At 50.8% G+C, this 21004-nt stretch overlaps 1 protein-coding gene and 1 pseudogene across 1 annotated transcript in view; one reads left to right on the top strand and one right to left on the bottom strand.

Annotated features, from left to right (window-relative positions):
* Positions 1–21004, top strand: part of LOC138491245 (disintegrin and metalloproteinase domain-containing protein 9-like) — a 2911326-nt gene that overhangs the window by 1914841 nt on the left and 975481 nt on the right. The gene's annotated exons all lie outside the window — the stretch shown is intronic.
* On the bottom strand, positions 558–710 carry LOC138496198 (5.8S ribosomal RNA; annotated as a pseudogene).

Genomic DNA, 21004 nt, shown 5'->3' with positions numbered 1-21004 from the left:
CTCCTGTACTCAACATTTCCTGGACCCACCACCGGATAGGGATTTGGCGCTGGGCTCTTCTCTCTTCACTTGCTGTTACTGAGTTAATCCTGGTTAGTTTCTTTTCCTCCGCTTAGTAATATGCTTAAATTTAGCGAGTTGCCATGTCTGATCTGAGGTCGTAGTCGGGGAGCCGAAGTTTGCCAGGCCTCCATCCTTGAGTTTTTGTGGGGGGGAGGTTACCTCAGTTCAGCTCCTCCCGGTCCGTCCCGCGCAGGCAGCCATGGTACACCATAAACAGCCATACACGGCACGGCCAGTGGTGCCGGGGTGGGGAGGTGCATCGGGTTTTAGGCAGCTGCCATCACCACCTCTGGGGCATGCGTGGCGCCTGGCCCTACTGACCCCACAAGGGGGGAAACAGGGAAGCCAGGACAGACCAGCAACAAGCCTCTGCGCCAGGTCCAGAGATCATGCGACAGTGCTGATCGGGGTCTGTCCTTAGGGGGATGAAAGGAAAGGGGGTCCCTGCAAGAGCCACGTACTTGGGAGGGTCCCGGGGGCAATTGAAATTCAAGCAACCCTCAGACAGCAAAGCCCTGGGAGCAACCTATGGCTGAGAGGTGCATTTGAAGTCCTGATGATCAATGTCTCCTACAATTCACACTAATTCTCGCAGCTAGCTGTGTTCTTCATCGATGTCTGAGCTGAGTGATCTACCGCCAAGAGTCGCAGGCAAATTTCAGACGTCAGTTCAGGAGAGGCAGCACTGCCCATCCCACGCTTGCAGCGAGAAGGCCCAGCGCCCTATCTAGCTTCCCCACTTGGGAGTCGTCCGTGACCATCTGGGTTTAAACAACAAAAAAAGTGTTCCATGCGCTCTGTCCGGGAAGCCAGACCATCTGCGGCAGCATGATAGGCTCCCTACGGCAATGGAGGTAGGCCCCTCGGCTGCTGGTCTACCCAGACACACAGCAGCCACTTATCCCCCTCCAATCATTCGAAGGACATAGAGGGGGCATGGAGGCGGCAGTTGGTCAGGTGGGACCGCTAGACTCTTCAAACCACAGCCCGGCCACAAACGGTGCCGAGCTCTATGTACCTGGAGACAAGGGAGGTTCACACACTGCACCAGCAAACCTGGCCATCGCTCACCCGTGGTAGTGGGCAGCTGGACCTCAACCCCTGCCCATCGGGTAGGCCCAGCTGCACCATGGCTCAAAGCTTGTGCCAGGCCCCATCCGCCCGGGGACACATCCTTTGAGAACAGCCAGGATTCCTTCAGCTCCCGGCTGCCCGCACGCAGGACTTTCCGGCCAACCCACCTACTAGTGAAGCAGGGGTCAGAGACAGAGCCCCCAATTGACATAGCAGCTTGGGGCTGTCTCAGTGCGGGGGCTGCTCGGACCCCTCTCTCTCTCTCTCTCTCTCTCTGTCTCTCTCTCTCTCTCTCTCTCTCACTTGTGCATGTGTGGGGGGTGCTCTCCCGGCATTTTCAGCCAACCCTGCCAGACATCCCTGTCCATCTGATGGGCCATGGACCTTCTGGGTAGGGGATCCCAGAGCCTAGTCTGCCACGTGCCCCAGCCGCAGACCTCTCTTCTAGCCAGACTGTAGCTTGAGGGGGGCCCCAGGCTGCTGGTGTGCACCTCTGGGATTCAAGCGAGCTCAGGCTCGTGACTCTCCCTCAGGCTGCCCCACCCTTAATGATCCTTACGTATGCTCACTTACGGAAAACTTATTATAACTTTTACTGCCTCTATATTTTCAAGTTAGATCATCTTCTTGGCGCTCCGTCGGGGCTGTTGCTGATGCCGTAGGTTCCAATCCGAGGACCTAACTAAACCATCGAATTGGTAGTAGCGATGGGCAGTGTGTGAAAAGGGCAAGGACTTAATCAACGCAAGCTTATGTCCCGCAATACCCAATCCCTATCATCAGCCCTACAGATAAGGAGTGTATCGGACACTTTTACTCCCTAAAAAAAGGGCAAATACTCCCAAAAAATAAAACCAGTTAGTAAAAATACTCCCAACAAAAAACGGCAAACAAACACATATGACCTTGTTCCTCTGCTTCCCCTCATACAGCTCGATGGATATGTTTGGACCAGCAGTGCACTTAGTACCACAGGAAGAAACTGCTATTATTACTGCCTGTTTGGAAGATGTAAAGCTGTATCTTTTAATGTTTATGAATAACTAGGTGCAAAGAAATAATTATTATAAAAACATTTCCTTTTTCCAGTGAAAACATATTTTTACTTGCTTATAAAATACTCTGATTGGGAATTGGACTTTCATTTTTTACTCCCTAAAACATTATTTTACTCCCAACTTTAATTTTGGTACTCCTAGATCTAAATCTTATCTGGAGCACTGCCTATCATGAAGAGGGTTCAGAGCGTTACCCGCCCCCTGTTGGAGAAGGGTAGACACGCTCATCCGTTCAGTGTAGTTTGCATGCAGCCCTGGACATCTAAGGGCATCACAGACCTATTATTGCTACGTCCATGCAACACAACCCACAGAATCAAGAAAGAGCAATCAATCTGTCAATCCTTTCTCTGTCCAGGCCGGGCAAGGTTTCCTATGTTGAGTCAAATTATGCTGCAGGTTCCACTCCTGGTAGTGCCCTTTGGTCAATTCCTTTAGGTCTCAGGTTTGCAACCATTTTCAACTCCCACCACCCCAGAACCCAAAGAGTTTGGTTTTCCAGAAGTTCCTCAGCGGGTCTCGGGAATAAAGCCACCAGCATCGTTCATGGTCGGAACTATGACTGTATCTGATCGGCTTCGAACCTCCAACTTTCGTTCCTGATTAATGCAAGCATTCTTGCCAAATGCTTTTGCTTTGGTTCATCTTGCGCCGGTCTCAGAATTTTACCTCTAGCGGCACAGTGCAAAGGCCCCCGGCCGTCCCTCTTAATCATTGTCCCAGTTCCGAAAACCAACAAAATGGAACCAGAGTCTTATATTCCATTATTCCAAGCTGAAGTATTCAGGCGACTGGCCTGCTTTGAGCACTCTCATTTTTTCAAAGTAAATGCTTCGGACCACCTGGACACTCACTCAAGAGCATCAGAGGGCGCCGAGAGGCAGGGGCTGAGACAGGTGATAGCACACTTCATGGCAGACCGCCAGCTCGATCCCAAGATCCAACTGTGAGCTTTTTAACTGCAGCAACTTTAATATATGCTATTGGAGCTGGAATTACTGTGGCTTCTGACACCAGGGTAGCCCTCCAGTGGATCCCTGTGAAAGGATTTAATGTGTACTCAATCCGTTTACATGGCCTCGAAAGAGTCCTGTATTGTTATTTTTCGTCACTACCTCCCTGAGTCGGGAGTGTTTAATTTGCACCGCCTGCTGCCTTTCTTGCATGTGGTAGCCGTTTCTCAGGCTGCCCCTCTGAAATCAAACCCTGATTCCCTTGTTACCTGTGGTCACCATAGTAGGCACCGCAAGTACCATAGAAAGTTCATAGGGCAGACATCCGCATCTATCCTCACCATCACGGCTACGTGCATTGGCCCGAGGTTCTCCAGCATGGGGTCTGGCATGGATTCACATGCTCATGAATATTCCCCGTCGTCAGGCTGGGAATCCTCGGTAAAGAAAAAAACCAGTATCAGTTTCGTTTCTGATCTGTCTTTCGTAGTAATAACCAATCACTGGTCTCTGCGTCATACTGACCACAGCCAATGACTGCCCTCTACCTAAGCACCGCCTCTGGCAGCCATCTTCAGATTTTTACCGCACGTTCATATGTTCAAAAACGTCATTTTTTCGGTCAAAAGAGCCTCAAGCTCCACCGATTCTCCATCCGATCAACGGGGACCCGTGTCGGATTCGTCTGCGCCCCTCAAGGGTGAAGATTTCGTCGAGCTACGCTTTTGGAAGACTCCAGAAGTTTCTCAGGCCCGGTCATGGCCCAGGAGAAGGGAAGCTCGACGCCCGGAAAGCTGTTCAGGGTCTGCCCTGGATGCCAGCTGCAGAACGTCTTCAAGGAGGACGAACACTCTTTTTGTCTTTACTGCCTACATGAGGACAAGACGCACGTGGAGAAGGACTGTGCGTTTTGCGACAACATGTCGGAGCGGACCATGAAGGACCGCCATCAACGTCTCGCCAACTGGCTGGAAGGGAAGAGCCCGTCCGGCGAGAAGAAGAGGAAGAAATCCGAGCGGTCTTCTAAGACCTTTGAGGACGCCCCGGCGACGGGGGTCCAACATAAGGCCAAGCACCGCGAGCCCGCTGGCACCGGGAGCGCCGAACGGTCGGGCTCTACAGGCGCCAGGCTGGGCGCACCCTCCCCGGCACCATCAACCACGAGCCAACGCTCTGGGTCGGGTAAGAGGAAGGCCGAGCACCCGGCGAGGCTCCGAGAGACGCCCCGGTCGAGCTCGAAGGCGGAGGGGGAGCGAGGCACTGTCCCCCCCCTCAAGGATAAGGCGGTGAGCGCACCTAAGGTGGTGAAGGCCTTAATCCATCCGGCCAAGCCCTCTATCGAGTCTGTCGCGGCGGCCCTGGCTCAGCCTGTGGAGGCTACGCCAGTGGTGGCGACCTCGGGGCTCAGAGTCTCCCTGCCACCTCGGAGGGAGTCCTCTTTTGTGCCCATCGATAGGACCCCCATGAAATCCCCCGTGGGGAAGAAAAAGGGGGGGCAGGGCGTCGTCGTAGATTCGGCCTCAACCTCGGAGGAGGAGCTGGTCGAAGTCTTAAGCCACGGCCTCGGCGTGGAAGAAGACCGGCCCGTCGGGATGGATCCCGACGCAGGTGACGGCCCCTGATCGCCCGTCGGATTCCCCTCTGCCAGCGCCGCGAGACAGCTCGGCGGCCATTTTGTTGGCTATACAGTCCTTATGCTCAGAGATAAGGACGAGACTACCGTTGCCGACGGAACCTCTCCCGTCGGGGGACCCAGAACCGGGACCTTCTGGGGTTCCCCCTACCAAGAAAAGAAGGATCCACCCTCCTCCTCCTTTTCAGCCGTCGCGCCCCTTCCAGCCCTCCTCCCCGTCCACCCGAGGGGATGATACGGGGACTGACACGGCAGCGACGGGTACGGACGACGAGGTATACGACGAGGATGTACCGTCGTCGCCTCCCACCAGGGCTTCTCCGCCCGACGAGATTGGATCATTCCACTCCATGATCGCCAGGGCATCCGAGCTTTTCCAACTCTGCCCTGAGGAGAAGAAGAAGGAAGGTTTCCTTTATCAGCGGCGCGAGGCCAAGAGGAAGACGGTCCTCGCAGTGCCTCTATTGGACGACATTTGGGATGAGGGCCTCACCCTCCTCAAGAACCCTTCCACGACGCCAGCTAGAAGAGACCGGAACGAGAAAAAGTACCGGGTCCCGGACACGGCCCCCCTGTACCTCCGGGCGCAGCCTACCCCGGACTCCGTCGTCTCCGCGGCGGCCAGGAAAAAAGCGGGGGGGGGTGCGGCCTCCACATCGACTTCCCCACCGGACGGCGAGGGAAAGAAATTGGACGCTATGGGACGCAGAGTCATCTCGTCTGCAGCGACGACGATTAAAGCTGCCAACGCCTTGGCTATCGTGGCCCGATACGACAGGGAGCTCTGGTACAAACTGGCTCCCCTGCTGGACTTCTTGCTGGACGACAAGAGGGCAGAGGCCCTGGAGATCCTGCAGGAAGGTGAGGTGGCTTCGGACCACGCCATTACCGTTGCGACGGACATCGCCGACACTGGGTTCCGCCAGTTGGGCAACGGCGTTTGCCTTAGGCGGCGTGGATGGCTCAAGGCTACGGACTTCCGTCCAGACGTTCAGACCAGAGTCCTGGACATGCCCTTCGATTGGAACAACCTGTTTGGGAAAACAGTGGACGATTCCCTTCAGGCCATTAAAGCGGACACCGAGACGGCCCGGGCCCTTGGAGTTCTGCAACAACGACGGACGCCCTTTCGGAGCAGCGGAGGCAAGGGCGCCTCCAAAGGTTCCGGCGGCGGTTTCTCCTCCTACCGTCAAGCGGCCCCCTCGTCGTCTCAGGAGGCCTACAGAGGACGAGGCAAGTCTGGCGGACCCCGCCGTCGTCGCCAAGGACAAGGCGGCAAAGCCTCGTCGAAGCAGGATTGAACCGGCCGTGGGGTCGGGCCCCCACCAAAGCACCCCGGTGGGAGGTCGGCTGGCAAGCTTCGTCAGCGTGTGGGAGTCCATCTCCACCGACCGTTGGGTGCTGGACGCCTTGGCCCGGGGCCACGCGCTCGAGTTTCAAAGAAAGTGTCCACGCGTCCCCCTCGTGGCCAGGAAAGAACTTCACGTCCCTCAACTTCTCCTGGAGGTAAAGGCGATGCTCAGAAAGGGCGCCATCGAACTCGTCCCAAAGAGGCTTCGGGGCTCCGGAGTTTACTCGAGATACTTCCTCGTGAAGAAGAAGACGGGGGGATGGCGCCCCATCCTGGACCTGCGACGTCTGAACAAGTTCATCAAGGCGCAAAAGTTCCGGATGGTCACCCTCCAGCACGTCCTGGGTCAGCTGGAGGAAGGAGACTTCCTGTCGTCGTTGGATTTGGAGGATGCCTACTTCCATATTCCCATCCTAAAGGGGCACCGAAAATTCCTCAGGTTTGTGGTCCAAGGGCGTCATTACCAGTTCAAAGCCCTCCCCTTCGGACTACGGTCGGCACCCAGGGTGTTCACCAAGTGCCTCGCACCAGTGGCGGCGCAGCTGCGCCGCGAAGGGATCCACGTCTACCCCTACCTGGACGACTGGCTCATCCGAGCCAAGACAAGGGAGCTCGCCGTTGTTCACACGGCAAGGACCGTCCAACTTCTCACGGACCTGGGATTCTCCGTGAACTACGCCAAATCCCACCTGGTATCCGCGCAAGACGCTCTGTTTCTGGGAGCGAGGCTCAACACAGTGTCCCTTCTGGCCTCCCCGTCAGAGGAGAGGACCAGGACCATCCTGGGCAAGGTGCAGCGGATGTTGGTGGCCGACGCGGCCAAGGTGAGGTCCATCAAGTCCCTCCTCGGAATGATGTCTTCCTGCATCTACCTCATTCCCATGTGCAGGCTCCGGATGCGCCCGTTGCAGGAGTTCCTGGACGCGCGCTGGATCCAAACGACGGGCAGCTTCGAGGAAAGGATCACACTCGACGAGAGTTTCCGACGAGCGATCCGGTGGTGGGGCACCCGCACGCATCTGACGGCGGGCATGGACTTCCAGACCCCAGCCCACCAGGAGACAGTGACCACGGATGCCTCCCTGGAAGGGTGGGGAGCGCACACCGAAAATCTGCACGCAAGAGGCCTTTGGCTCCCGACGGAGAAATCCTTACATATCAACGTCCTGGAGCTCCGTGCAGTGTTTTGGGCCCTCAGGTTCTTCCTTCCGTCCCTCAAGGGCAAGGTGGTGAGGATCTTCACCGACAACACCACCACCATGTTTTACATCAGGAAACAGGGCGGAACCAGGTCCCCAGCACTGTCCAAGGAGGCGCAGGACCTGTAGCATTGGGCAGTCGCCCAAGGGATGTTTCTGGTGCCGTTTCATCTGGCAGGGATAAAAAACACCATCGCCGACTCACTCAGCAGGGAGCTGCGCTCCTGCCACGAGTGGGAACTACGACAGGATCTAGTGGATCGCCTCTTCCGACGGTGGGGCACACCCCAGATCGACCTGTTCGCGACGGCGACGAACTCCAAGTGCCGGAGGTTCGCCAGCAGGTTTCCCCAGGCGAGGAGCATGGGCGATGCTTTCTCGTTCCCCTGGGAGGGCCTGTTCCTCTACGTGCTCCCTCCTTTGCCACTGCTAATCCGGCTCGTCAACCAGCTCAAGAGGTCACGGTGCAGGATGATCCTCGTCGCACCTGCGTGGCCGAGGCAGATATGGTTCCCGGACCTTCTGGACTTGTCAGCGTTCCCGCCAATCAAGCTGCCGGTGGACGCGGATCTGCTCTCCAGGGAAGGAGGCGCCATCCTCCACCACGACCCGAAATCGCTGAACTTGCAGGCCTGGCTCCTGCAGCGCTAGAGTTTGGAGGATACGACATACCGGCCGACTGCAGAGAGGTTCTTGCAAAGGCCAGGGCGTCCTCGACTCTTAAATGCTACGGACACAAATGGAAGAGGTTCTCTGTCTGGTGCCACGCACAGAAGATTAACCCTCTACGGATTACGGCTCCCCAAGTACTGCCGTACCTGCTGACGCTGGCCAAAGCTGGACTGGCACACGCGTCCATCAAGATTCATCTTGCTGCGATCTCCCGATACACCAGAACCACGGGGCGGACGTCCTTGTGGTCTCATCGTCTGGTGAAAGAGTTCATGAAGGGACTGTTCAGATCGTTCCCGCCGGTGAAGGCTCCGGCCCCGGCGTGGGAGCTCAACATGGTGCTGACCAAGCTCATGGGACCTCCGTTCGAGCCTCTGCACTCGGCCCCGTTGAAGTTTCTGTCGTGGAAAACAGCGTTTCTTGTGGCCATCACCTCCGCACGACTGGTGGGAGAGATCCAGGCCCTTTCCTGCAAGGCCCCGTACTTGACTTTTCACGACACGAGGGTAGTGCTCAGGACGCCCCCCTCCTTCATGCCCAAGGTACCGTCGGACTTCCACCTCAACGAACCCTTGATGTTGCCTGTATTCTTCCCGTCGCCTTCGTCGCCGGCTGAGAGAACTTTGCACTCGCTGGATGTGGCTAGAGCGCTGAAGTTCTACGTGGACCGCACGAAGTGTTTTCGGAAGACGTCACAACTCTTTGTGAACTTTGGACCTGTCAATCAGGGGAAGGATCTCTCGAAGGCTTCCATTTCCAGATGGCTCTCCGGCTGTATCATGTACTGTCATCGGTTGGCAAACTGACCGCTGCCTGGCCGTCCGAGAGCCCATTCCACCAGAGCGATCGCAGCTACCACGGCGTTCCTTTCTGGTGTGCCCCTGCTGGACATATGCAGGGCTGCTACGTGGAGGTCGACGCACACCTTCACGAAGTTCTACTGTGTCGATCGGGATTCCAGGGAGGAGTCCAGGGTCGGCCAAGCAGTGCTGCGCAACCTGTTCGCCTGAGGTGAGCCTGGTGGGGAGGTAAGATGCTTAATGTTGAGTTTGATGCAATGCTTAATGTTGAGCCTTTGCCACCTCCCGTGGTTGTGCATGTGTGTACTGCTATGTATTCTTTATTCATGAGCATGTGAATCCATGCCAGACCCAATGCTGGAGAAGGAACAAGTTACTTACCTGTAACTGTTGTTCTCCAGCATGGGTCTGGCATGGATTCACATGCGAACCCTCCCGCCTACCCCTCTGCGGCTCTTCACTTGGTCATACTGCCACTTCACGTGCTTCCAAATCTGAAGATGGCTGCCAGAGGCGGTGCTTAGGTAGAGGGCAGTCATTGGCTGTGGTCAGTATGACGCAGAGACCAGTGATTGGTTATTACTACGAAAGACAGATCAGAAGCGAAACTGATACTGGTTTTTTCTTTACCGAGGATTCCCAGCCTGACGACAGGGAATATTCATGAGCATGTGAATCCATGCCAGACCCATGCTGGAGAACAACAGTTACAGGTAAGTAACTTGTTCCTTATCTAGAGTCACCAAAGCAGCTGGGCGAAGCTGGATTGGTCTTAGTCTGATAAATGCACACATCCCACAAGGTCAGCACTCGTCAGCATGTATTAGCTCTAGAATTACCACAGTTATTCAAGTAACAGATGGAGCGATCAAAGGAACCATAACTGATGTAATGAGCCATTTGCAGTTTCACTATACGGATTGTGTGTACTTACATGTGCATGGCTTAATCTTTTAGACAAGCATATGCTACTGGCAGGATCAACCAGGTAGTCGCACCTGCTGGAGGGTGGCAATGGGGGGAGCCACATGCATGTCCCAGACCAGCCTTCATACAATCAGTGGTCTGCACAGGGCTGAAGGGGAGCAGCTGGACCCAGGTACAGCTTAAAGAGGGAGGGGTTTTACCAAACGCCACCACTTGTATGGTTACAGGGGGGTCAGCACCCCACAGAATGGTCATTCGGAACTGCTGTAGAATCATGCTCGGTGGAGAAGGGGTAACAGTATTGCTTTTCAGGGCCCACCGGGGATAGCACCACCTGACTCCACTCTGATCTGACCACTACGGAGCTGCCGGGCTGATCGACATCGCTGTGCTCACAGGTGAGAGCCACCCCCATAAGGGGGGGGGGCCTCTCGAAGGGGGCATACTCTCGAGTTGACACTGTCCCAAGGTGGGTGGAAGCTAATTTCTTGAAAGAATAGCCAAGGGCCAAGCAGTGCCGAATCGATGTCATGGATTGCGGGGAGGCACACAGACAGGGCGCCCTCCCATCCGCGTGCAAGTCAGCGGAGGTCCTTTTGTCAGCCAAGCGCCCTGCTACCTGGAAAAAGTTGGCCTCTCGAGAGAGCACCAAATGCACTTTTCTTGGCGCCCCCAGAAGGCCAAGCTCTACTGAGAGATCACGTTAAGGCACGGTCCTTGGGCGGCCTGAGAGGATGAGGTGGTTTTGCCAGGGAGCCTCAGTGGGGCAGTGAGAACCAAGTGGAGCGTATACAGGACGCATACACACTGACTATCGTAATCTGGGGAAAGGTGACCAAGCTTTCTTGTAATCTGTGTACCCTGGGTGACAGAGGGGGAGGTTTGAGCAAAAGTGTCCGGCTTCTTTATAGACCCAACTGGAGACAAGCATTAGCAAAGCCAAAAGATTGAGCTTTTGTGTGTAGGCATGGGATAGGCATTTGCAAGGCACTGCCCCAACCAGTAAGATGGCAACTGCTAGAAAATTGTTTGATTACCTGGGAATAGGAGAGCAGTAACTATACAGAAGCCAAAACTGTTGGCTTTGTCAATGCGTGTTTTGACCAGGACTTCAGTGCAAGCAACAAATATATATTATGTAGGGTAAGGTACACTTGGTGGGGACATTTTGTACACAAGTAGGACATTTAGGACTTGGCGTTACACCAGTAGCACAGTTACAACTATAATTAAACCATTAACTCTCAACAGACTACTTAACAATAGCACAGGAAGGGCAAAGTTTGTTGTTACTTCTGGATAAAGCTAACTCAGAGATATCAGGAGGATATGTTTGGTGCTGGGTGGGTGGGTAGTGCATATTACAGAATGAAATATTTTGCAGCATAAAAATGCATTTATTGCAGCATTTTTGCCGGATTAAGAGGCCCTGCTAAAAATGCTGCAATAGATGCAATTTTGTGCTGCAAAATGTGAATTTTCTATGCCGCAAAATATTTCATGCCGCAATACCCTAGAGGGTGCAGAGTCAATGGGTTGGTAAATAACCAAAAACCCACAAGCTTTGTGTCCCTCCTCAAATGTTATCTCCCTTCTACCTGTACTCTTAATACAATAGTTTCAGCATATCGGTTGTACTTGAGAGCCACCAATAGTCAAAACTAAATAGGAGCTACTTTTTACCCAGCTGAAAAGAACTGCTAATTGATTTGTACAAGAGGCATAGGTGTTCATGAAAGCTAGCAGTAAAATAAAAATGAGTTTCCCTGATAAAGCGATCATATCAACAACATCAGATGTTTTCTACTTTCTTGTTTAAAAAAAAACAACCTGCAGAGATTATATAGACATGTTAGTGAAACTATATATATGCAATCCACGTACATCATCGCCCTATATCAGATTAATTTGTTGTGCAAGCGATGTACTATGATGCATTTTTATTTTGCAGAATGTGATGAAATAGAATGCACTGTTCTGCTAGGTCAGGCTACGATGTAGGCATAAGTTATTTGCAAGTGTGAATTTTGAACATGCAATCTGTAATCAACTGGCCAGTTGCCCCCCTTCCGACAGCCCACCACAACTCATTGACACTCTTAACCGCGTCAACAGTCAGGCGTGCATGGTGTCACAATATAGAGTAACAAGACATGCACTGATTAGCATATTATCAATTACGCACCACACGGCAACCCTGCTCCACAGTATTAATATTCTGGGAGATACCACCAATGGTTACACTACTTTGTTGTTGAAGTGGCATGCCAGTCTGCATGTAGTGTTATGCTGTAACATTGTCATTGCTCATGCAGTATGTCAAAAATATATTGTTACGCAGAATCCTGTGCAGTGCCCTTAGGGACCACTACACCTGATTAAGACCAAAGGTGGCAATACAAGTTTTACCTTTGGTACAAGCCCGTACTACTAAGTTATAGTAGTAGCAGTAGCAGAGCAGCCAGGCTTATCTCAAGAGTATATGAGCAGTAGCAGAGATTACACAAAGGGACCACAATTACTTTGACTCAAGCAAACAGTAACTCAAGGATTCAGGTAAAAAATATAATATAAGTACATTTATTTTTTAAACCATCAGTTATAAACACAACACCTCTATTAAACTTTAAACAAAACCACACGTTAAATATACTACAACTAACCAATTCACTTTGTACAGTAAGTCTCAAGGTAAGTACCCTGTGTTTGAATGAACCGGTGTTATGAACAAAACACGATACCGCGGATACGGTTGCCATCACTTTTTGACAGTTCGGTCTACTAAATAAACGCGTATCCTTGACATGATATGCTACCGGGGCAAAAACACACTTAGCACCTGAGATACCCAGAGGGAGTTGGAGGCAAAAATCACAGGCCATATTTAGGTTAGGCAGACAGTATCGAGAAACACTCAGAAACAGGAGTTCAAAAGTCAAAGGGTCGGAGCCAGGTTTAGGGGACACCGGAGACCTGTGCCAAAGATCACACCGTTAGACAGTTCACGATTCAGTGTAGCCAAAAAGTACTTGGATATTGTCAATGTTCGGAAGCAAAAGTTATAAGAAGGACGAGCCTTGAGGATGAAGAAAAGGGATTCACCCAGTTTCCTCGAGTAGAACACAGTACCTTATTGCAACAATGCAGCTGGTGCCCTGGCAGTTGTTCCTGTTGGTTTCCCACAGACCCACGATTCCTGCAGCTTCGTCGTGAAGGAGGATGTCTGAAGGGGGTCTGCACCACCCAGGGATGAAGCCGGCAGCAGCGACAACGGAAAGGTGTGCTCCTTAAAAACAGGAGAGGTTCAGCAGGTGGCTATCCGGACCACTACAGCAGTGTGCAGCGATTTCGACCATGGTGGAGATCTCTGGCTGAAGATGATCTGGTTATCCCCACTAGGCTCAAGGGAAGAAGACTCCGGACTGGATCTTCTCTTAGTCGTTGAAGGGAAGATAGCTCAGGACTGCAGCAGGGCTTCACCTGGACGGGGTAGTTGCAGCAGCCGTCGTTCTCTCCACTTCTCTTCGGCTCCTTGTAGTTCCAGAGGCGACTCTGACTTCTAGCCCAAGAGACCTGCCTTGTATGTGCAAAACCCCCATTCACACAGCCTGGCTGTCAATCACGCAGTAGGGGGGTTGTCCAGCCGGGACAACCACCTCAGCCAATCATGGCAAAGTGCGACTTGGGTTTCCTAGGATACCCTGTTCAGGGGGTGACTACACCCCTTCACCACATTCAGTCTACCTAGACACCCAGGTGCCAAGAGGAGGGCTTCTCTGCAGAAGCCCGCCAAAAGATGGTGAACAAAGAAGGCAAACCTAGTTTGCCACGCAAAGTAAAACACAAGAAGGACTTTAACAAAAAGAAATGGCGAATAAACCCAACCGGATCCAAAAGAAAGATGACTTGGTCAAGCGGGTTTATGTTCGAGGCTAATATAATAGCCAAGAACAGTACCACGTTTATCTAATATAATCGCGGGAGAAAAGTTAGGGTAGATACCACTGCCACCAGCCAAGTCTAAATGTTAAAAGAGCAAAACAATGCTCAGGGAGGTACAGACAGAAAAAGGGGCACAGATTAGCCCTTTCCAGTACTCCATGTAAGATGGGGTGTACTGTGTCTGTAGTAAAAATGAGTATGTAAAGTAAATGGCAACTTTACCTTTCTCTTGGGGGACAGTAGTCAGCCCTAGCGAAATGGAGTCCGAGGGAAGTCTAAAAGACAACCCAGGGTTACTATACTAGAGGTGCTGTGTAACCCATACAAGAACAGGGGCACTTGGAGTGGTGTGCTCCAGTGCCCAAGATCACACAATGAGTAACAACACATAGGCCAAAAAACATGTAAGAGTGGAAAAAGGATGTACACTCTTACCAGGTGGAAAAAATAAACTCCAGAAATCCAGCAAAGCTGCTGGGGGACTCACTAGGTGAGGGAAATTAGCCCTAGAAGGAGAATTCTCCCTAACACTCGCCCTCCCCCCCAGACTAAGGGACAGGAGAATTTAATCGTCGGTTACAAACATCCTAGAGAGACCATCAGCATTTTGGTGGTGACCTTCTGCTCTGTGCTCAATGGAAAAATCAAATCTTTGCAGGCAGATTGACCATCTGAGTAATTTTGGGTTTTCCCCTTTTCATTTGCATCAGCCATCTCAAGGGTTAGTGGTCAGTCTGAATGATGAAGGTTGATCCATACAAGTATGGTCTAAACCTCTTCAGTGACCACACAGTAGCAAAGTATTCTCTTTCTATTGTTGCCCACCTTGTTTCAGGATCCTTTAACCTCCTGCTGATGAAACAAATGGGGTGTTCCCTACCTTTCTCATCCAGTTGACTAAGGACTGCACTTATACCGAAATTAGAAGCATCAGTTTGTACAATGAAGGGTTGGTGATAGTCAGGAGCTCTTAGGACTGGAGCTTGTCAAAGGGCTTTCTTTAGACCTTCAAAGGCTTGATTGCACTCCTCATTCCACCTGACCTTTTTTCAGGGAGAGGAGATGACATTCAAGGGACGAGCAATGGTCCCATAGTTCTCTATGAAGTTCCTATAGTACTCAGTAAGACCTAGGAAGGCTCTTACTTGGGTCTGAGTAGTAGGGGTGGCCCAGTTTTGTACAGCTTGTACTTTGCTAGGCAATGGCCTTATTTCACCTCCTCCTACCTCATGCCCAAGGTAGACCACTGAACTCTGACCAATTTGACATTTGCTTGCCTTTATGGTCAGATGGGCCTGTTCCAGAGCCTGCAATACATAACCTAGGTGTTCAACATGTTCTTTCCATGTAGGGCTGAACACTGCAATGTCATCCAAGCATGCTATGCAGATGTCCTCCATCCCATCCAGAACTTGATTGACCATCCTCTGAAATGTAGCAGGTGCATTCTTTAATCCAAAAGGCATCCCCTTGAATTGGTAGAGGCCAGCTGGAGTGAAGAATGCAGTTTTCTCCTTGGCATGGTCTGTCAGGCCTATTTGCCAATAGCCTGACGTTAGGTCAAATGTGCTGAGGTACTTGGCTGCACCAAGTTTATCCACCAGCTCATCTGTCCTAGGCAAAGGATGGGCATCAGTCGTGGTGACTGCATTTAGAGCTCTATAGTACACGCAGAATCTCAATTCTTTGGATCCTGCCTTTGGTACAAGCACAACTGGGCTAGACCATGGGCTAGTAGAGGGCTCTATAACCCTGAGTTAAGGCATTTTGTTGACCTCATTCCTTATGTGGGATCTGATATTGTCTGACATTATGTACCCCCTGCTTTTGATAGGCAAACAGTCACCAGTGTGTATGTCATGCTGGCCCCAAGGGGTCAAGCCTGGTGAAAGTGAGAACAGGGAGGCAAACTGATTTAACAGTAACTTGCACTCATCCTGCTGGTCAGATGTGAGACTGGAAGAGAGATTAACTCCTTCCACTTGCTCATCTAAAGGTAAGCCTCTGAGGAGGTCAGGCAGAGGTTCACTCTCCTCCTCCTCCTGAGCTGAAGCTAGAAGCAGAGCTCCTATGTCAGGTCTAGAGACATAAGCCTTCAAACAGTTGGTGTGAAGACTCTGGGAGCCTCCTTAGGGTTGCCTAAGTCCACCAGATAGTTCACCTCTCCAAGTTTACCCACAACCTTGAAGGGTCCTATCCATTTGTCCTGCAAGGCCCTCCGCCTTGTGGGGACCATAACAAGAACAAGCTGGTCTTGAGTAAACTCAACCATGTTAGCCTTCTGGTCATGCCAATGTCTGATCAGAGCTTGACCAGCCCTCAAGTTATCACTTGCCCTGCCATCTTGTGTGACATTCTCCTCCTGAGACCTATCACATAGTCAGTCACTCTGACTGGCTTGGGGGAAGGAGCACTCTCCAACCCCTCCTTACTCAGGGCCAATGGACCTCTGACTGGATGGCCATAGAGAAGTTTGAAGGGACTAAATCCCACTCCCTCTTGAGGGACTTCTCTATAAGCAAGGAGAAGGCATGGCAGTAGAAGGTCCCACTTTCTTCTAAGGGGTTCTTCTAAAACACCTATCATGCTCTTCATAGTTCTGTTAAACCTCTCTACCAGTCCATTGGTTTGGGGGTGATAGGCAGTTGAGAACTTGTAGGTAACTCCAAAGGTTTTCCACATGGTTTTCATGTAGTGGGACATAACATGTGATCCCCTGTCAGATATCACCTCCTTAGGAAAACCTACTCTGGTAAAAATACCAAGTAGGGCCTTCGCCACAGCCGGAGCCGTAACAGTCCTCATAGGTATGGCTTCAGGAAATCTAGTGGCATGGCCCACTACAACCAGGATAAACCTGTTGCCTGTAGTTGTGGGAGGGTCAAGAGGACCAACAATGTCAATCCCCACCCTCTCAAAAGGAATTCCCACCAATGGGAGAGGCACTAAGGGTGCCACATTCTTGGACCCACTCCTGCCAGAGGTTTGGCAAGTGTAGCAGCTTCTGCAGAATTTGTCTACTTCTGTACCCGTTTTAGGCCAGTAGAAGTGCAGAGATAGCCTTTCTTTGGTCTTCTTAAAACTTAAGTGACCAGCCAAAGGTACCTCATGGGCTAACTGCAGAAACTGGAGTCGGTTCACTAGAGGTACTACAAGTCTTTTCTAGTCTCCAGGGGTTGACTCAGTTGGTTCACTGTAGAAGAGGCCATCTTCCCAGTGCAACCTATACTTCCCAGGCTCAGTCCCATTGAGATGAGAAGTGGCCTGTTGGCGAAGACCTTCCAAGGTAGGACACTCTCTTTGTCCCTTGCTGAAATCTTCCCTGTTGGGTCCACCTTCTGCCAGTAGAGACTGCAGCTCAGGATGGTCATCAGGGTCAGGATCTCCTACCAAGATAAGATCCTCTTCTAGATCTTATTCCTCAGTATCTAGCTTGACCATACAGGATTGAACCTCACACTCAGCCTCAGCTGGTGTGGGAGTCACAGGTGTGACTTTGGACAGTCTCGGAGATGTCCTTCTGGGCACAGGAGTGCTTGCTGGTTTCTTGCTGGCAGACTTAGGTTTCCCTTTTGTCTTTTCTTGCCCTGCAAGGGCAGTAAGTAAGTCCTGTGGACTTGGGGTGATAGCTCCTCTATCATGTCCCCAGGAGAGCCTCTTAAGGTTCTCTCCCTTGCAGACATTGTGAGCTCCTGCTTCCTTCTGCTGGGGGGCCTGGGTGTGCTAGACACAATTCCAAGAATTTCTAGGTCATTACCCAACAGGACCCTCCCAGGTACGTTATTTTGCACACTTACAGGTATCCTGACAGTCATGTCATTATACTGCATGAGAGATGGTAACTGGGGAAACATTTGCACAGGGCCTCCAGCTAACCTGGTTAGGTGTTTGGGTGCCTTAGCAACATCCTCCACCTTGAAAAAACATTCATCAACCACAGTTCTGCTGGCTCCAGTGTCTCTGATGGCAGGGGTCTCATGACCATTCACAAGAACACTATCTTTGTAATACTCTTTAGTATTATCTGGGATTGAGTTGTAGACATCTAAGTTCTGTTGTTCCCAAAGACCCAATGACACTAAAGAAACACTAGCTGAGACTCTCTTGGGCTCATCAGCTAGTAGCTGAATGTTTCCACTTGTCATAGGTACTTCATCCACCTGGGAGAAGGCTAAGGAGACAGTGTTGATCCCTGAAGTTTACCCTTACACTTGGGATCTCCTTTCACATGGCCAGGCAATCCACAAACAAAGCATTTCCCAAATGCTCTCTGGAATGGGGGGCTTGCTCTGACCTCCATCTGGTGTGGAACCAGGTGGCACACTAGCCTGATTCGGTTTACCTTGTGGCTTACCCTGGTTATGTTTGTGGCCCTCTTTTGGATTTGAATTATTGGAATTCTCCTTGTTGTCTTTCTTGTACTGCTTTCCCTCTTCCTTCTTCTGAGTTGCCCCAGAATCCTTGTGAGTAGCCCTGTTGGCAACCCATAAATCAGCAGCCTTCGCTAACTTCTTAGGATCTATCTCCTTTGAATCAGCCAAGTGCTGTCTAAGCTCAGGAGAGCAGGCATCAAAAATAGACTCCAACATTACAAGATCCCTCAAACCTTCATAAGTGTTCACTTTGTAACCCTTAACCCAACCATCTAAGTTTTTCAAACAGTCAGACACCCAGGTAGCCCAAGGGGTACCATCATGCTTTTTGAGGGTTCTAAACCTCTTAAGATACTGGGAAGGGGTCTTCCCAAACCTAGCTATTAATGCTAGTTTCCCACACTCATAATCCTGCTTATCCTCCTCCCCCAACTCCATTACAGCATCACTTGCAACAGGGGGAAGCCTAGAGAAAAGCCAAGGAATCAACTGATTCCCTGAGATACCTTGAATCCCATGATTGTACTCAAACAGTGCTAACCAATCCAAAACATCAAGTTTAGTCTCATACATACCAATCATTTCCTTTGGCATACGGGGTCTCTTAGGGCTGGAAGACCTAGAGGACTCTGGGAGATAAGCATTTTCTAGAGACAGTTTCTTCATTTCTAGTTCATGATTCAGCTCCATTTCTCTGAGCCTTAACTCTTGATGTTTCATGGCAGTTTGTTTATCAATACGTTTCACTTCTAATTCAAGTCTCATTTCCTCAAGTGCATTACATTCAGGAGTAAGTGTAGGACCTGTGGGGGTCCCTGTGGACAGAGGTTGTGCTTTCTGAGCAGGCAAAGGAGTTGTAGGGTTTCCTAGCAAGGACTTGTCTAATTCTTCTAAATTAACACTCTCAGAATCAGAAACATCAAAATCCAATTTGGTTGGAGTGGTAGACCCTTCTGACCCACTCTTCAGACTTTTTCCCATTAACTTTGCAACCAGTTCAGATTTCATTCCTTTACCAGAGAGTTTCTTATCTTTACACATGGTTCTAAGAACCTCATCAGTATAGAGTAAAATACTCTCTTCAGTGTAGTTTTCCATACTTGACATGATTTCTCAGTTAAATAGATTTAGTGGTGTTAGCCTTGTGGTTAGTTGAGCCCAAGCAATAGCAGCACTCTAAGTGTCATCACTACTTCCAAATCCTCACCGCTGTACACCAGTGTTAGGCAGAATCCTGTGCAGTGCCCTTAGGGACCACTACACCTGATTAAGACCACAGGTGGCAATACAAGTTTTACTTTTGGTACAAGCCCGTACTACTAAGTTATAGTGGTAGCAGTAGCAGAGCAGCCAGGCCTATCTCAAGAGTATATGAGCAGTAGCAGAGATTACACAAAGGGACCACAATTACTTTGACTCAAGCAAACACTGACACAAGGTTTCAGGTAGAAAATATAAGTACATTTATTTTTTAAACCATCAGTTATAAACACAACACCTCTATTAAACTTTAAACAAAACCACACGTTAAATATACTACAACTAACCAATTCACTTTGTACAGTAAGTCTCAAGGTACGTACCCTGTGTTTGAATGAACCGGTGTTATGAACAAAACATGATACCGCGGATACGGTTGCGATCACTTTTTGACAGTTCAGTCTATTAAATAAACGCGTATCCGTGAAATAAAATGCTACCGGGCCAAAAACACACTTAGCACCTGAGATACCCAGAGGGAGTTGGAGGCAAAAATCACAGGCGATATTTAGGTTAGGCAGGCAGTATCGAGAAACACTCAGAAACAGGAGTTTAAAAGTCAATGGGTCGGAGCCAGGTTTAGGGGACACCGGAGACCTGTGCCGAAGATCACACCGTTAGACAGTTCACGATTCAGTGTAGCCAAAAAGTACTTGGATATTGTCAATGTTCGGAAGCAAAAGTTATAAGAAGGAGGGAAGACAAGGACGAGCCTTGAGGATGAAGAAAAGGGATTCACCCAGTTTCCTCGAGTAGAACACAGTACCTTATTCCAACGATGCAGCTGGTGCCCTGGCAGCTGTTCCTGTTGGTTTCCCGCAGACCCACGATTCCTGGAGCTTCGTTGTGAAGGAGGACGTCTGAAGGGGGTTTGCACCACACAGGGATGAAGCCGGCAGCAGCGACAATGCAAAGGTGTGCTCCTTAAAAACAGGAGAGGTTCAGCAGGTGGCTATCCGGACCACTACAGCAGTGTGCAGCGATTTCGACCACTGCAGAGATCTCTGGCTGAAGAAGATGAGCTGGTTATCCCCACCAGGCTCAAGGGAAGAAGACTCCGGACTGGATCTTCTCTTAGTCGTCGAAGGGAAGATAGCTCAGGACTGCAGCCGGGCTTCACCGGGGCGGGGTAGTTGCAGCAGCCGTCGTTCTCCCCACTTCTCTTCGGTTCCTTGTAGTTCCAGAGGCGACTCTGACTTCTAGCCCAAGAGACCTTCCTTTTATGCACAAAACCCCCATTCACACAGCCTGGCTGTCAATCACGCAGCAGGGGGGTTGTCCAGCCAGGACAACCACCTCAGCCAATCATGGCAAAGTGCGACTTGGGTTTCCTAGGATACCCTGTGCAGGGACACCCCTTCCCCACATTCAGTCTACCTAGACACCCAGGCGCCAAGAGGTTGGCTTCTCTGCAGAAAACCGCCAAAAGACGGTGAACAAAGAAGGCGAACCTAGTTTGCCGCGCAAAGTAAAGCACAAGAAGGACTTTAATAAAAAGAAATGGCGAATAAACCCAACCGGAGCCAAAAGAAAGATGATTTGGTCAAGCGGGTTTATGTTCGAGGCTAATATAATAGCCAAGAACAGTACCACGTTTATCTAATATAATCGCGGTAGAAAAGTTAGGGTAGATACCACTGCCACCAGCCAAGTCTAAATGTTAAAAGAGTAAAACAATGCTCAAGGAGGTACAGACAGA

The sequence above is a fragment of the Ambystoma mexicanum genome, chromosome 10 (genome assembly GCF_040938575.1).
Source record: "Ambystoma mexicanum isolate Mex_15411 chromosome 10, UKY_AmexF1_1, whole genome shotgun sequence".
NCBI classification, from domain to species: Eukaryota; Metazoa; Chordata; class Amphibia; order Caudata; family Ambystomatidae; genus Ambystoma; species Ambystoma mexicanum.
Note: the sequence above shows the minus strand (reverse complement) of the source record. Positions and strands in the feature narration are given on the sequence as shown.